This window comes from Bufo bufo, chromosome 3 (assembly GCF_905171765.1).
Source record: "Bufo bufo chromosome 3, aBufBuf1.1, whole genome shotgun sequence".
NCBI lineage: Eukaryota > Metazoa > Chordata > Amphibia > Anura > Bufonidae > Bufo > Bufo bufo.
The window spans coordinates 644468292-644487690 of record NC_053391.1 but is presented as its reverse complement, the minus strand read 5'-3'; positions in this window follow the sequence as shown (position 1 = coordinate 644487690).

The window sequence follows — 19399 nt, the reverse complement described above, 5'->3', positions numbered from 1 at the left end:
CGTCCATGTGCTGAAACGTCTCAACTGGCTGTCCTGTCCCACTTGATGGATGTGTCATAGGTCAAAGTTCGGAACAATGCAAAAGAATATGCGACGGTGGACATCGCCATATGTTCGCATGTTCGGCGAACTGCGAATGAGCAAAGTTTGCCGCAAAACGACCGCTGGGCGAAGCGCAAGGCCATCTCCACTGATCAGATGTGGTATTCATTAAATTACTGGATTTCCCTGAAAACAAAATTAACACACAGAGCTTTTTATGGAATAGAATTCAGCTCGGTGGTCTGTTCTGAGAGTTTCCCACTGTGATAGTTACATTTGATGAGTTACTACAATGATGTTACAGTTTTGTCTCATTACAGAGAGTCTCCTTTTTTGGTCCATTAGACAACACCCAACACGGATCACTCGGATTACTGAAATGACTGAATGTTTTATTGTCCTAAACCAAGACACAACAAGTGTATTCATCTGCAATAATAATGCATCTTTCAGGTCCCATCACGCCCCTTTCTATGCCATTATTTTATAACTTCTTGATGATATTACAGTCATTAAAGTAATAACAGTCTCACATACAAACACAGATTCCTCATAATTAAGCCTTAGGTCCAAAGAGGAGCTTCATTTGGAGACTCTGTGGATTAAATATGCTCATTAGTAGATATATGGTGGATATACAAGGATGTCAATTTGCAGAAATCTCATCTGCTGTTAAACAGCTTCTTATAAAGTTCATATAATCAAGGAAAATTATTGGGATTTTATGTAATGTACAATTACCATAAAGTCACGTTGATAGTCTAGGCAGAACGTTTAGAAGTTCATGTGAAGATGCAGAAGGGCAACACGTGTTACACCTTATTACATGTTACTGATGGATAGATAATAGAAATAGTACTAAATCAGCATTATACACTCCTCAGAATTCCAATTCCAACACCAAGTAGGAAAAGTTGTGGAATTATGGAAATCAGAGGGTTTATAGACATTAATGATAAAAAAAAACGAAACAAAATATTCAAAACACCTTGATTTATTCAGTATCAAGTATGAGTGCCAAGTGCAGAAATACACACTTACATGCCTTGGCATGTTCTCAGTGAGGTTATTAATGGTTGTCTGAGGAATGTTCTGCCATACTGAATGTACTTGGGCATGGAAATCATAAAGATCCATGCTGGCAGCAACCTTTGCAATTGCTAATGAAGTCCCAGATGTGCTCGATGAGAGGCAAGTCCCAAGATGCTGCAGCCCATTTAAGCCATGCAGGCCGCTCACATTAGAATGGGCAACATTTGGATTGGCGTTGTCCTGTTAAAAAGTGGCTAGACTGTAGAGAAATGGCCATACCACTGGTTCCACAACCAAATCAATGTAACGCCAAACTGAAATGAAAACTGGCTACTGTACATTATGCCTCCCCACACCACATCCCATAGGACTGATATGACATTCCCTTGTGAACTTGCTACTTCCTTTTCATAGCACTGCCCACATAGTCTCCAGACCAATCTCCAGCTATCATTGCATCTAAGACAAAAGTGTGACTCATCGCTGAAGAGGATAGACCTCCATTCCAGTCTCCATTGCTATCTTGCTGTGCACCATGATAGCCTTTGACAGTGATGGTGTGAGGTCTATGGAAAACCTGTAGCTGGGCATCTGGCTCGTAGCCCTATGTGGTGCAAATTTCTGATGGTTTGTTCAGATGCTGCACGCCGCCCTAGGCTTGGGATGTGACATCTAATTTCACTTGCATTACAAAATGGATCAATAGGCGACATTCTTCTAACCAGATGATCAGTCCGTACAGAGGTTTGCCTTGGTACATTTCTTGCTGTCATTCTAGTTCATCCTTGTTTTCCCGACCACTGGACACTCAACATCGAACGGTGCCGACATCTCGGCCTAGGCGCGTAGTGATCTGCCAGAGTGGTAAACCAAGGTCTCTTAGTTAACCACCTCAGCCCCCAGTGCTTAAACACCCTGAAAGACCAGGCCACTTTTTACACTTCTGACCTACACTACTTTCACCATTTATTGCTCGGTCATGCAACTTACCACCCAAATGAATTTTACCTCCTTTTCTTCTCACTAATAGAGCTTTCATTTGGTGGTATTTCATTGCTGCTGACATTTTTACTTTTTTTGTTATTAATCGAAATTTAACGATTTTTTTGCAAAAAAATGACATTTTTCACTTTCAGTTGTAAAATTTTGCAAAAAAAATGACATCCATATATAAATTTTGCTCTAAATTTATTGTTCTACATGTCTTTGATAAAAAAAAAATGTTTGGGTAAAAAAAAAATGGTTTGGGTAAAAGTTATAGCGTTTACAAACTATGGTACAAAAATGTGGATTTCCGCTTTTTGAAGCAGCTCTGACTTTCTGAGCACCTGTCATGTTTCCTGAGGTTCTACAATGCCCAGACAGTACAAACACCCCACAAATGACCCCATTTCGGAAAGTACACACCCTAAGGTATTCGCTGATGGGCATAGTGAGTTCATAGAACTTTTTATTTTTTGTCACAAGTTAGCGGAAAATGATGATTTTTTTTTTTTTTTTTTCTTACAAAGTCTCATATTCCACTAACTTGTGACAAAAAATAAAAACTTCCATGAACTCACTATGCCCATCACGAAATACCTTGGGGTCTCTTCTTTCCAAAATGGGGTCACTTGTGGGGTAGTTATACTGCCCTGGCATTCTAGGGGCCCAAATGTGTGGTAAGGAGTTTGAAATCAAATTCTGTAAAAACTGACCAGTGAAATCCGAAAGGTGCTCTTTGGAATGTGGGCCCCTTTGCCCACCTAGGCTGCAAAAAAGTGTCACACATCTGGTATCTCCGTATTCAGTAGAAGTTGGGGAATGTGTTTTGGGGTGTCATTTTACATATACCCATGCTGGGTGAGATAAATATCTTGGTCAAATGCCAACTTTGTATAAAAAAATGGGAAAAGTTGTCTTTTGCCAAGATATTTCTCTCACCCAGCATGGGTATATGTAAAAAGACACCCCAAAACACATTCCCCAACTTCTCCTGAATACGGAGATACCAGATGTGTGACACTTTTTTGCAGCCTAGGTGGGCAAAGGGGCCCATATTCCAAAGAGCACCTTTCGGATTTCACTCGTCATTTTTTACAGAATTTGATTTCAAACTCCTTACCACACATTTGGGCCCCTAGAATGCCAGGGCAGTATAACTACCCCACAAGTGACCCCATTTTGGAAAGAAGAGACCCCAAGGTATTCGCTGATGGGCATAGTGAGTTCATGGAAGTTTTTATTTTTTGTCACAAGTTAGTGGAATATGAGACTTTGTATGAAAAAAAAAAAAAATCATCATTTTCCACTAACTTGTGACAAAAAATAAAAAATTCTAGGAACTCGCCATGCCCCTCACGGAATACCTTGGGGTGTCTTCTTTCCAAACTGGGGTCACTTATGGGGTAGTTATACTGCCCTGGCATTTTCCAGGGGCCCTAATGTGTGGTAAGTAGGTAAATGACCAGTGAAATCCGAAAGGTGCTCTTTGGAATATGGGCCCCTTTGCCCACCTAGGCTGCAAAAAAGTGTCACACATCTGGTATCTCCGTACTCGGGAGAAGTTGGGGAATGTGTTTTGGGGTGTCTTTTTACATATACCCATGCTGGGTGAGAGAAATATCTTGGCAAAAGACAACTTTTCCCATTTTTTTATACAAAGTTGGCATTTGACCAAGATATTTATCTCACCCAGCATGGGTATATGTAAAATGACACCCCAAAACACATTCCCCACCTTCTCCTGAGTACGGAGATACCAGATGTGTGACACTTTTTTGCAGCCTAGGTGGGCAAAGGGGCCCATATTCCAAAGAGCACCTTTCGGATTTCACTCGTCATTTTTTACAGAATTTGATTTCAAACTCCTTACCACACATTTGGGCCCCTAAAATACCAGGGCATTATACCTACCCCACAAGTGACCCCATTTTGGAAAGAATAGACCCCAAGGTATTCGCTGATGGGCATAGTGAGTTCATGGAAGTTTTTATTTTTTGTCACAAGTTAGTGGAATATGAGACTTTGTATGAAAAAAAAAAAAAAAAAAAATCATCATTTTCCACTAACTTGTGACAAAAAATAAAAAATTCTAGGAACTCGCCATGCCCCTCACGGAATACCTTGGGGTGTCTTCTTTCCAAAATGGGGTCACTTGTGGGGTAGTTATACTGCCCTGGCATTTTCCAGGGGCCCTAATGTGTGGTAAGTAGGTAAATGACCAGTGAAATCAGAAAGGTGCCCTTTGGAATATGGGCCCCTTTGCCCACCTAGGCTGCAAAAAAGTGTCACACATCTGGTATCTCCGTACTCGGGAGAAGTTGGGGAATGTGTTTTGGGGTGTCTTTTTACATATACCCATGCTGGGTGAGAGAAATATCTTGGCAAAAGACAACTTTTCCCATTTTTTTATACAAAGTTGGCATTTGACCAAGATATTTATCTCACCCAGCATGGGTATATGTAAAATGACACCCCAAAACACATTCCCCAACTTCTCCTGAGTACGGCGATACCAGATGTGTGACACTTTTTTGCAGCCTAGATGCGCAAAGGGGCCCAAATTCCTTTTAGGAGGGCATTTTTAGACATTTGGATACCAGACTTCTTCTCACGCTTTGGGGCCCCTAGAATGCCAGGGCAGTATAAATACCCCACATGTGACCCCATTTTGGAAAGAAGACACCCCAAGGTATTCAATGAGGGGCATGGCGAGTTCATAGAAATTTTTTTTTTTTGGCACAAGTTAGCGGAAATTGATATTTTTTATTTTTTTCTCACAAAGTCTCCCGTTCCGCTAACTTGGGACAAAAATTTCAATCTTTCATGGACTCAATATGCCCCTCACGGAATACCTGGGGGTGTCTTCTTTCCGAAATGGGGTCACATGTGGGGTATTTATACTGCCCTGGCATTCTAGGGGCCCTAAAGCGTGAGAAGAAGTCTGGAATATAAATGTCTAAAAAATTTTACGCATTTGGATTCCGTGAGGGGTATGGTGAGTTCATGTGAGATTTAATTTTTTGTCACAAGTTAGTGGAATATGAGACTTTGTAAGAAAAAAAAATAATAATTCCGCTAACTTGGGCCAAAAAAATGTCTGAATGGAGCCTTACAGGGGGGTGATCAATGACAGGGGGGTTGATCAATGACAGGGGGGTGATCAATGACAGGGGGGTGATCAATGACAGGGGGGGTGATCAATGACAGGGGGGGTGATCAATGACAGGGTGGTGATCAATGACAGGGGGGTGATCAGGGAGTCTATATGGGGTGATAACCACAGTCATTGATCACGCCCGTGTAAGGCTTCATTCAGACGTCCGGATGCGTTTTGCGGATCCGATCCATCTATCAGTGGATCCGTAAAAATCATGCGGACGTCTGAATGGAGCTTTACAGGGGGGTGATCAATGACAGGGGGGTAATCAATGACAGGGGGGTGATCAGGGAGTCTATATGGGGTGATCACCACAGTCATTGATCATGCCCCTGTAAGGCTTCATTCAGACGTCCGGATGCGTTTTGCGGATCCGATCCATCTATCAGTGGATCCGTAAAAATCATGCGGACGTCTGAATGGAGCTTTACAGGGGGGTGATCAATGACAGGGGGGTAATCAATGACAGGGGGGTGATCAGGGAGTCTATATGGGGTGATCACCACAGTCATTGATCATGCCCCTGTAAGGCTTCATTCAGACGTCCGGATGCGTTTTGCGGATCCGATCCATCTATCAGTGGATCCGTAAAAATCATGCGGACGTCTGAATGGAGCTTTAAAGGGGGGTAATCAATGACAGGGGGGTGATCAATGACAGGGGGGTGATCAGGGAGTCTATATGGGGTGATAACCACAGTCATTGATCATGCCCCTGTAAGGCTTCATTCAGACGTCCGGATGCGTTTTGCGGATCCGATCCATCTATCAGTGGATCCGTAAAAATCATGCGGACATCTGAATGGAGCTTTACAGGGGGGTGATCAGGGAGTCTATATGGGGTGATCACCACAGTCATTGATCATGCCCCTGTAAGGCTTCATTCAGACGTCCGGATGCGTTTTGCGGATCCGATCCATCTATCAGTGGATCCGTAAAAATCATGCGGACGTCTGAATGGAGCTTTACAGGGGGGTAATCAATGACAGGGGGGTGATCAATGACAGGGGGGTGATCAGGGAGTCTATATGGGGTGATAACCACAGTCATTGATCATGCCCCTGTAAGGCTTCATTCAGACGTCCGGATGCGTTTTGCGGATCCGATCCATCTATCAGTGGATCCGTAAAAATCATGCGGACATCTGAATGGAGCTTTACAGGGGGTTGATCAATGACAGGGGGGTAATCAATGACAGGGGGGTGATCAGGGAGTCTATATGGGGTGATCAGGGGTGATCAGGGGCTAATAAGGGGTTAATAAGTGACGGGGGGGTGTGTAGTGTAGTGTAGTGGTGCTTGGTGGGACTTTACTGAGCTACCTGTGTCCTCTGGTGGTCGATCCAAACAAATGGGACCACCAGAGGACCAGGTAGCAGGTATATTAGACGCTGTTATCAAAACAGCGTCTAATATACCTGTTAGGGGTTAAAAAAAACACATCTCCAGCCTGCCAGCGAACGATCGCCGCTGGCAGGCTGGAGATCAACTCTCTTACCTTCCGTTCCTGTGAGCGCGCGCGCCTGTGTGCGCGCGTTCACAGGAAATCTCGCGTCTCGCGAGAGGACGCGTATATGCGTCCAGGAGGAATGAATCAACCACCTCCAGGACGCGTCTGTGCGTACAGCGGTCCGGAGGTGGTTAAAGGAGTCTGTACCTCTCAGTTTGTGACAAGTGACGATAACTGGCATTTCGACAATCAGAAGGCATCACACAATTATCCCACATGACCTGATCCGATTTTTGAGGTTTCATGTTGCTAAAAGGCTTTGCTTTCAAAATGGCTTTTATGCCCTTCAAATAGATTGGAACTAGGTACTTGAAAATGTGATCATTTTCAGATCTTAGCGAAACCTGCTACTTCCTTGATTTGCATAAACTTATGGCTTGTCCCTTTTGTGTTGCAATTTCATTGTTAAGGAGTGTATATTATATACCGTATGTATTTATCATCATTCTCTGGAACTAGAAAGCCACACAGTTTGCAAAACACATTAGAGAGGGCACTGTATTAAACGAAGGCCATAGCTATAGAATACAGAATCATTTTTGCCTGCCCAATGAACCCTTCTGAAAAGTTCCTTTAAAAGCTTATTTTTGGATATATTTGATGTACACCATTGTATCAGCCATTGTAGTTTAGTTGTTTTGGGGATAATAAATAGGTCCAGATCATGATATCCCCAATGCATAGTGTGAGTTGGTGTAAGTCCTTCTCCATAACCCTTCCTTCCTGTCCATGTACACTCCATGCTAATGAGCTTATAGTACAGTGGTCCCTCAAGTTAAAATATGAATTGGTTCCAGGGCGACCATTGTATGTTGAAACCATTGTAAGTTGAGTAATCGGTTCCAAAGACCCAAAATGTCATCCAAAATAAGAGAAATGAAGATTTAAGAAAAATAAGCAGATAACTAAGACAGATAAAAGTCCTTCCATATAATAGTCAGGAATAGCTGCTAAGTAGTAACTAATACAGCTATTTCACCAGAGAAGTTACTTTGCTTCATTGGATCTGGGTATGAGACATTGTATGTTGAGGGACCACTGTATTCGTGAGGCTGTGGTACTTGAAAACGTGATCATTTTCAGAACTTAGCGAAACCTTCTATTTCCTCAATTTGCATAAACTTGTGGCTTGTCCCTCTTGTGTTGCAATTCCATTTTAAGGAGTGTATATTACATAGGTATATATCATTCTCTGGAACTAGAAAGCCACACAGTTTGCAAAACACATTAGAGAGGGCATTGTATTAAACCAAGGCCATAGAGATTGAATACAGAATAATTTTTGCCTGCCAAATGAACACTTATGAATTTTTCCTTTACAAGCCCACTTTTGTATATATTTGAAGATACCTCTCTTTAACACCTGTTTCCCTGGAAAATCAAACGGAAAGTGTGATGGTTTGCAGGTTTGTGTATGATCATGGTCATCATTACATATGTTGACATATGAAGACATTGGCAGCTAAGTAGGAATCTCAGTTACAGCAGCTACATTGGAACCATAGTCTTCTACACCTCTGTAGTGAGAAGCAAGTCCTGATCCAAGGACCCTTTCTTTCTGCTCAGGGAGTTCTGCTCAACAAATTTTTTTCCCCAGAAATAACACCATTATCATCATTGGGATTATAGCAACATTAGGGTATATTTAAAAAAAAACACCAGTGTTAGTAAAAAAAAAAAAAGCCTGATGTCATAAGATGAGCATATTTACTATACTTTACTAGACCATAATCTTTAAATTTGGGGCAACTTTGATCTGTCTGTGCACCACAAAATGAAATTTATGGCAGCTAGGAGCTAACGTAGATTTCAGCTATAAATTATGATAAACCTGTATGTCCAATAAGGCTTTGCACCCTTGTATCTCGAAAAGCCATACATTCTAGGTCACGAGGCATGTGCTACAATTTGCAACTTTTTTTTAATCCAGAAAACTGTCATACATGCCCCATGATAAATTCTCCGCATAATCTGGGGGTGGCATGAATTTTTATGTAAAAAAATGAATTGTTTTCTAGATTAGGAGTAAACCTGCCTACCTTGCTATTAACAAGCTAATTTAGTTTTCATTATGGAGATGTTACCATCCTGTATGAGTAGTTCTTGCCAAGAAGGCCGGGATTCCTTCGCTGTGTTGTGTATTACAATAGTGAAGGACTCTCCAGACTGAACTCATCAGCTCAATCCAACTTTTGTCTTTGCTATGGAGAATTTCTGTCATCTATTTTGAGGGCGAGTTATCAAATGTCTTTTCCTGTGCATCCAGGTTATTATAAACCAGCCAGAATCAGTGAGGGCTGACAGTTATCTACTCTTTCCACAGTATTGGACACAAAGACCATCTGTTCCTCTTCTTTTTTTTTTTTTTTACTTCTGTGCGCCAAAGAGTTTTCATGACACGGATATTGACTAGCTGTTTTGAGGATGAAATATCAGAGACAGGGAATCAGTCTCTCTGAGTGCCACGGCTACCTCAAATAGCTGATCAGGGTCCTTCCCGGGAGTTGGACCCCCTCCAATCTCATATTGATGACCTATCCTGAGGGTAGGCCATCAATATGAAAATCCCAGAAAACCCCTCTGACATATATTGAAAGGGGTTATCCTACAAAAAGTAGTTATCAACTCTCCACAGAACAGGATAAAAATATTGGACCACAGGGGTACTGAACAATAGGTCCTCAAGTCCCATCTCTAAATGGAGCGCTAGGGCACATGTTGGTCCAGTGCTCCATTAATTTCTATGGGAATGAAGGAGTGTTGTCTACATCAATCACCAGTCCATCCAGGATCACCCTCATTCTCAGGATCACTGTGAGTCCAGAGGTCATGGACTTGCCATTGTGGGATATGAAACATGAGAAGTGTTTGTGTCTTTTCTAAGCCTCACTGGCACTAAAGGCTCATGAGAGTTTAGGTGAAAATACAGATTTGGATTAAACATAAGGAGTGTCCTTCATATACAGGACAATTAAGGGGTATGAAGTATAACTAATGACAAAGTGGCCAGCTGCCTGTTTTATAAATGTAGGTAATGGTGCGGTTGTACATGTAAAATGTAGGAGACCACAGAATATTAGACACATATACCATTGTATCAGCCATTGTAGTTGTTTTGGGGCTCATAAATAGGTCCAGATCATGATGTCCCCAATGCACAGTGTGAGTCGGTGTAGGGCCTTCTCTATAAGCCTTCCCTTATGTCCATGTATGCTCCATGCTAGTAAGTTTATAGTATTTGTGAGGCTGTGGTAACAGAGACTTGATGCATTATTAAAGGTCCGAGCAGTTTCACAGAATGGGAGCTCTGGTTTTAGAAGTCAACAACATGTGGCAAATAACTAGACATAACTGTTGAGCAATGTGGGTGATGCACATGGTCATATTGTAATACAGATGCCATAGAAGTATGTGCAGGGTCTGAGGGGGTTCCTTGGGTCCACCAGAGGAAATTATTCTCAGGGCCCATACTCTATATCATAAATAAAGTCGAATCGATTTTGATTCAAATAAATAGATCCTAGTGACAAATTATCGACTCTAAAGGCATCTCCAAATGTTTATTTTTTTTTTTCTGGACCATTGGGGTCCACTATGGTATTAGAGCCTGGGCCCACCGTAGGATCCTCTGGTAGTCTGGTGGCCCAGTCTGACGCTGGGTATGTATATGACTTGACTTCATATGAAGGCATAGGGAGGTTTCTTCTGTCTGATTCCATATGAATCCGACAGAAGAAATATCATGACTTGCTACCTCAGAGGTTCATGGGCCTAAATTGAGAATTGAAAGGTCCGTTGCTTTCTAACAACTATGCATCGGAAGGAATTCCACATAGATTGAGTGTGATCTTATGGACTTTCTAGTGATGACTTCATAAGATAGGTAAATTGCACAAGACAAAGTAATCTCCTTTGCATGAACAATGGAGCAGAATACACAACCTTAAGTGGGTCTTACATGCATTCAATCCTCATCTATTTGCAGGTTGTTATGGCAAGGTCAGGTTTCATTATTTTCTTTAAGGGTTCCTTGCATTTAAAAGGCGTATTTTAAGGAGCTTGGTTATCAAATAACTACAAAAAGTGATAACGTCTCCCTTCCACAATAGTACCTCTCTGCAGGAAATTGGGCTTCAGCTATGTTAATGCATCGATAGGTAAACAGGCCAGCAAATCAGTGACACAGGATCCAGGAATGAAAGCCTCATGTATTTGTAGAGTATCAATGAAAAACAATGGAAGTCAACAGAGAAGTCTGGACAACACAATAACACTTGATGTGTCAGACATTTGTGAGGTTAGATGGCTATAGCTATATATGCATTGGTTTGTCACCTGACCATGGTTCACCGGGCTTTGTTGAATGAACACTATGTAATTGAAAGGTAAATGATGATACAATAGGGTGTAAATGAGCACTTGATAACATGCACATTATTAGCACTGGATGAAGGATGCATTTGGTCTATTAATGGGTATGGCTTCAAGCAAATGGATTTAGAAGACTATCCTGAAGTAGCAGCACCCATTTAACCTACTCCTAGGAGTTTATCAAGTAAAACTATTGGCCCTTTTTAAAGGGGCAAATAAAAGATTACATTATTTTCTATAGCTTTGTGAGAAAGGAAGCAGGTAAAGCAATAGATCAGCACTCAGATCCACAACAATCAAAACTTTTGATATGTCTCTATGACATATTAAAAGTTTTTGGAAATGTTAGTGGTGCTTTAAATTATGAAACTAGATATAACTTCTAGCAAGGGAATGTCCACTTTCAAGAATGCCTGTTTATCATGTAGTGTCCCACTGTGGAGAGATCTCCAACAACCAGCTGAATTTGTTGGTGAACCCAGAAGCAAGTATTCAATTCCCCTGCAGCGCCACCAAAGGGAAAATGAAGCATTACATGGTGCTCTTTGAAATCAGTTCTTTGTTGTCGTAATGCATGGATATGCTGGAAAGAGAAAAACTCTTTGAAGATGCTCTGAATTCCCAAGGCAGATTTTATGGAAGCAAAATTGGAAGTCTGTCGTGTGAACATTAAATAACCCTTGTGAAACTTTTGTCAACATGTACAACCCTGCTGTAATTCTGTTGTGTCAGGAAAATTTGTCATTGACTAAGCACGGTATACAAAAGGGTATCATGTACATTTTATCCTCCTATATTGTGACATTACAATGCAAATAAGCTGGCACTCTGTCTTGTATACACAAGAAATTTGGTTTAAGGTCATTACATTTAGATGACGCTGAAGGTGTATTGACAATTTGCATCAGAATTGCATCATGCTGTTGGGTTGGAATTCAGACCAGAGCGATGAAGATCATTTTTTGAAAATCTATTAGAGATAGAGAACAAATATTGTAAAATAGGTCAAAATATAGTAAAACTAGGTAAAATGTACAATAATGCATTTACAAAGAAACAATAAATCCTCACCTGCTTCCACAAAAAGTGAAAATGCTCCAACTCCAAAACTACAGAGCTCCATCCATTGTTTTTGGAGCTGTAACTACAGCGCTGCTCTCATTAAAGTGAATGGAAGAAGTACTACAGTTACCAGCACCTTCCACTACATAATGGATAGCACTATGTAGTTTGGCACCAACTTCTGGTCTGGCCTGATGTCTAGGCAGGTATAAACATATTGGAAAAAACAGAGGGTAATTTCCAGAATAAGGCAAATAAACATTTAGCCGTCATGAGGATACAGAGTAGCAGCCTGCTCAGATCACAGTAGTCCTTTTGGTTGGCCATCAAAAAGATAGAAAATTGGCCCTATGGAGATCAAACATGACATTAAGGAGGCATCTACAGTATATAACAAATATTAATGATCAACTATGATTGGGCATTCCCAAAATATGTGAAAGAAAGATCCTAGGACTTCTTACTATCATCAGGAAAGATCAGAGATCAACAGGTTACATTTATGTTTAGGGTATGAAGTAAATGTCACAAGTCAATGTTTGCAACATCCACACTGAACCCCATACCCATCTGACTTTCCAAAGGGAGAGAGGAAGTTCCCTATCAAGTATCTTTCTCACCTGGTCATAAATGAGTTGAACAAAGGATGTGAGGGCAATGTGTGTTACACAAAGAAAATAGTCACCCAAAGTGAGCTATGGAAGTCTGAAACACCCAAAAATGCACTGCAAGTTGTAATACATTTGGAAGTAAGGGTCCGTTTACATGTGCAGATAAATTGCCCATAACAAGCACTGATCAATAACATAGCAAGATGGGATGATTTCTGGAATCTACATTTACAGAAGACCCATACTTCTAGTAAACAGTATGGATCCCAGATATGTAAGTGCAGGGCAGAGGCTGACCCCAGATTAGAGAATATTGTTAGGCACTAACCAAACTTTTTCAAATTCAGTCCATTTATCATAAGCAGGGGCGGACTGGGAACTTAAAGTGGCCCTGGGAAAAAACCCGAATATACAGTACGTGCAGAATTATTAGGCAAATGAGTATTTTGACAACATGCATAAAGAGGATGATGTGGTCTTACTCCAAGCTGTATAGGCTCGAAAGCCTACTACCAATTAAGCATATTAGGTGATGTGCATCTCTGTAATGAGAAGGGGTGTGGTCTAATGACATCAACACCCTATATCAGGTGTGCATAATTATTAGGCAACTTCCTTTCCTTTGGCAAAATGGGTCAAAAGAAGGACTTGACAGGCTCAGAAAAGTCAAAAATAGTGAGATATCTTGCAGAGGGATGCAGCACTCTTAAAATTGCAAAGCTTCTGAAGCGTGATCATCGAACAATCAAGCGTTTCATTCAAAATAGTCAACAGGGTCGCAAGAAGCGTGTGGAAAAACCAAGGCGCAAAATAACTGCCCATGAACTGAGAAAAGTCAAGCGTGCAGCTGCCAAGATGCCACTTGCCACCAGTTTGGCCATATTTCAGAGCTGCAACATCACTGGAGTGCCCAAAAGCACAAGGTGTGCAATACTCAGAGACATGGCCAAGGTAAGAAAGGCTGAAAGACGACCACCACTGAACAAGACACACAAGCTGAAACGTCAAGACTGGGCCAAGAAATATCTCAAGACTGATTTTTCTAAGGTTTTATGGACTGATGAAATGAGAGCGAGTCTTGATGGGCCAGATGGATGGGCCCGTGGCTGGATTGGTAAAGGGCAGAGAGCTCCAGTCCGACTCAGACGCCAGCAAGGTGGAGGTGGAGTACTGGTTTGGGCTGGTATCATCAAAGATGAGCTTGTGGGGCCTTTTCGGGTTGAGGATGGAGTCAAGCTCAACTCCCAGTCCTACTGCCAGTTTCTGGAAGACACCTTCTTCAAGCAGTGGTACAGGAAGAAGTCTACATCCTTCAAGAAAAACATGATTTTCTTGCAGGACAATGCTCCATCACACGCGTCCAAGTACTCCACAGCGTGGCTGGCAAGAAAGGGTATAAAAGAAGAAAATCTAATGACATGGCCTCCTTGTTCACCTGATCTGAACCCCATTGAGAACCTGTGGTCCATAATCAAATGTGAGATTTACAAGGAGGGAAAACAGTACACCTCTCTGAACAGTGTCTGGGAGGCTGTGGTTGCTGCTGCACGCAATGTTGATGGTGAACAGATCAAAACACTGACAGAATCCATGGATGGCAGGCTTTTGAGTGTCCTTGCAAAGAAAGGTGGCTATATTGGTCACTGATTTGTTTTTGTTTTGTTTTTGAATGTCAGAAATGTATATTTGTGAATGTTGAGATGTTATATTGGTTTCACTGGTAAAAAAAAATAATTGAAATGGGTATATATTTGTTTTTTGTTAAGTTGCCTAATAATTATGCACAGTAATAGTCACCTGCACACACAGATATCCCCCTAAAATAGCTAAAACTAAAAACAAACTAAAAACTACTTCCAAAAATATTCAGCTTTGATATTAATGAGTTTTTTGGGTTCATTGAGAACATGGTTGTTGTTCAATAATAAAATTAATCCTCAAAAATACAACTTGCCTAATAATTCTACACTCCCTGTATATATATGTTGGGGGGAGCATCTTTTTCCTTTCCTATATATATGTTATAGTTGGGTCCAAATTGACAGAAGGTGGGGCCGACACCAATACCATATTGCAACACGTGATACCAAGCACAGCTGCCATACAATGTACGGCGCTGTGCTTGGTAAGAGCAGAGAAGGCAGCGGCGCTTACAGGAGCAGTAGTGCCTTCTCAAACAGCTGATCGGCGGGGGTCCCGGGTGTCGGACCCTCACCTATCAGGTACTGATGACCTATCCTATAATAGACTGGGATCATAGGACGGATCACTTCTGTAATATTAGGGACAGTGAAATGAATATAGTGGCACCTGGAGCCTGGTAGCTATACTGTCCAAACTCCTTGCTGATATCAAGTTTTTGGTGCTTTTGAAAGAAACAGTAGTGGCATGGAAAGAAATGAGTAAGGCCTTCGGATTGCCCTTCTTGGTGTTAAAAGGAATGCTTTGGGAATGGTAGACAAAATGGATTAGTAAAGTGGAATATTTGATTCATGTTTGATTAACGTTAGTGCACTCCCATGGAATTGGAAGATACTTATCAGCTAGCAGATTCTCACTTTCTACAGATACTACAAGTTCTTCCTTTTGTAAGCACAGGGTGAAAAACTTTACTCGTGAAGTTTCCAATACTAGTTTGGACGAAATAGTGGGCTCCACTCTGTCTCCAGCCATGTCCTCCTGCTTTTTACATATAAATGTTTTTAGGGTTTTCTCCAAGCAGGAATCGGTTATTCAGGACACAGAAATAAGGGAGAACATTTTGGAAGGATGGTTGAACGTTAGAACCTGTGTTATTGGCGAATGTTGGAGGCAGACCTTTTTTAAATTGATGCACAATGCCATTTATAGATTAAATTTACCTGTCTCTTCTCTGTTTCCGGATCATATTATGCATTGTCCTAAATGTATGGAGCCTGCCACTGATCTATGATATGGGATATGGACATGTTCCAAGGTCTCTATTATTTGGAAGGATAAATTATATACAATTATATTCTCATTGGTCTGTTAATATTCCTCACAGCCTCTCTTGCTCCACTACGTCCATGTGCCGGAATCAGATCCCTCAAAATCTCATAGTTTTCCTCTTTTTTAATTTTTTCATTTTGTGTTATTGGTGGCCAAAACGGGAATTGCTACAGGAGTGGAAGTAATTTTGCAAATAAAATTGCTGCTGAGATATGACTGTTTCGAAGTTGGGAGACACAAGAAGAGTTCAGCTACCAAGTTCTTCAGAAAGTGGAGAACATTCCCTACTACACACTTCAACAAAGGAAACGAGGAGGTAGTCAAACCATTTCAATATACCTTTTGGTTTTTAACTTTGAAAGGCACCCTGGGAGCATTACACTTGCGAAATGGCAATCTCCCAGATGAAAATGATCCTCTGACCTCGATAGAATCAGTGACAGGCACCCTTAACTCCTTAAGGACACAGCCATATTTCACCTTAAGGACCAGGCAATTTTATGCAAATATGACCAGTGTCACTTTAAGTGGTGATAACTTTAAAACGCTTTGACTTATCCAGGCCATTCTGAGAATGTTTTTTCGTCACATATTGTACTTCATGACACTGGTAAAATGAAGTAAAAAAAATTCATTTTTATTTATAAAAAATACCAAATTTCTTCGATGTGATCTCCATATGTTGATTTATTTTATGTTGTTTTATTTGGTTTTATTTTTTGTATTATTTCTATTATTTTCATTGTCTATTTCTCATCATATTCCATTTGGATGTAAGGATTCCTGCTCTACATATAAGTCATGCTTATTATGGCGCATTATATTCATGTACCAATGTATGTATTTTATGTGATGTGCACAATTGCATTCATTTTGAATAAAATACTTTGAAACTAAAAAAATACCAAATTTACCAAAATTTTGGAAAAATTAGCAAATTTTCAAGTTTCAATTTCTCTACTTTTATAATACATAGTAATACCTCCAAAAATAGTTATTACTTTACATTCCCCATATGTCTACTTCATGTTTGGATCATTTTGGGAATTACATTTTAGTTTTTGGGACGTTACAGGGCTTAGAAGTTTAGAAGCAAATCTTAAAATTTGTCAGAAATTTTCAAAAACACAATTTTTAGGGACCAGTTCAGGTCTGAAGTCACTTTGTGAGGCATACATAATAGAAACCACCCAAAAATGACCCCATTCTAGAAACTACACCCTTCAAGGTATTCAAAACTGATTTTACAAACGCCGTTTACCCTTTAGGTGTTCCACAAGAGTTAATGGCAAATGGAGATAAAATTAAAGAATTTAGATTTTTGGGCAAATTTTCCATTTTAATCCATTTTTTCCAGTAACAAAGCAAGGGTTAACAGCCAAACAAAATGCTATATTTATTGCCCCCATTCTGTAGTTTGCAGAAACACCCCATATGTGGCCGTAAAACTACTGTACGGGCACACGGTAGGGCGTAGAGGGAAAGGTGCGCCGTGTGGTTTTTGGTAGGCAGATTTTGCTGGACTGGTTTATTTACACCATGTCCCATTTGAAGCCCCCTGATGCACCCCTAGAGTAGAAACTCCATAAAAGTGACCCCATCTAAGAAACTACACCCCTCAAGGTATTCAAAACTGATTTTACAAACTTTGTTAACCCTTTAGGTGTTGCACAAGAGTTATTGGCAAATGGAGATGAAATTAGAGAATTTCAATTTTTTGGCACATTTTCCATTTTAATCCATTTTTTGCAGTAACAAAGCAAGGATTAACTGCCAAAAAAAATGCTATATTTATTGCCCCGATTCTGTAGTTTGCAGAAACACACCATATGTGGCCGTAAACTACTGTACCGGCACACAGTAGGGCGTAGAGGGAAAGGTGCGCCGTGTGGTTTTTGGAAGGCAGATTTAGCTGGACTGGTTTATTTACACCATGTCCCATTTGAAGCCCCCTTGATGTACCCATAGAGTAGAAACTCCATAAAAGTGACCCCATTTTGGAAACTACGGGATAAGGTGGAAGTTTTGTTGGGACTATTTTTAGGGTACATATGATTTTTGGTTGCTCTATATTACATTTTTGTGAGGCAAGGTTACCAAAAATAGAAATTCTGAAATTTCATCTTCATTTGCCATAAACTGTTGAGGAACACCTAAAGGGTTAATAAAATTTGTAAAATCAGTTTTGAATACCTTGAGGGGTGTAGTTTCTTAGATGGGGACGTTTTTTTGGAGTTTTTACATTAGGGGTGGATCAGGGGGGCTTCAAATGGGACATGGTGCCAAAAAAAAAAGGCCATCAAAATCTGCCATCCAGAAACCATACCGCGTTCCTTTCCTTCTGTGCCCTGCCGTTTGGTCATACAGCAGTTTACGACCACATATGGGGTGTTTCCGTAAACTACAGAATCAGGGTAATAAATATTACGTTTTGTTTGGCTGTTAACCCTGGCTTTGTTACTGGGGAAAAAAACTGATTAAAATGGAAATTTGCCCAAAAATTGCAGTTTTGGCACAGTTTTTATTTAATTTTTTTGACCGTTTTCATCTGAGGGGTTAGGTCATAGGGTATATTTATAGAGCAGATTCTTACGGACACGGGGATACCTAATATGTCTACTTTTTATTTATTTATTTTTTACACTATATTATCTTTTTATAAACTAAAAAAGTACATTTTAGTATCTCCATAGTCTAAGAGTCATTTTATTTTTAGTTTTTAGCCGATTCTCTTATGTAGGGGCTCATTTTTTGCGGGATGAGAGGACGATCAGCAGATTGGCAGGAAGGAACACTTCCTTCCCAGCAAGCTGCTTGATTGTCGTCCCGTGTAAAAGGGACCAATAGACTTCTTGCTACTCATCCCATTTTAAGGTTTTTCCTTTCACGCCCCCCCCCCCCCCCCGTTTTTTTTTGTCTACTTTCCTCTTCTTTTCCTAGCCCTCATTTTTTAGCTTTATGATAAGAAGGTGATATCCTAGGATTCTTCTTAATGCCATGCTGTTCTATGCAATATTTTGTATTGTTTTGAATGCTACATGAAAAGCATTTCTTGGGAATAACTTACATTTTTATCTTTTTGAAATTTTCAATAAAAAGATATATTAAAAAAACAAGCAACTCAGAAACCAATTTCTTCAATTATTTTGACTCCATTATCATATATAGCTTTTAGCATAGTTGGCAGTCTCAATCTGATTAACATGATTGAACAAGGAGGAGTATTTCTATAACAGCTGAATACAATGTGAATCACGGTTATGGTTCTAAAGTTGACAATGGAATTATATGGCTTTGAGTTAAATTTCTCTGCAAATATTACTTTGTACACACGTGGTATTCCTACGTGACGTCAGCGCTGGAAATTCTCACTGACAACCGATAGACAGATAACATACATTTTTAAGGTAGGAATAACTGTTTTTGTATAAAAATGGGACAGGTATATATCACCATTATTTCTATTATGCCTTTGTTTCGGATTTCGTGTATATATGCACCGGATCAGAGAGTAGAAGGTATGGAGTTTCAGTGTTAGTAGAATATATATTTATCAAGAAAAGATTAAAGCCTCCAACACTAAAGCTGTCTATACACATTAAAGTTGGCTGAACCCACTAATCTCTAATGCTGTATATGGGTGCAGCTCAACCAGTGTAATT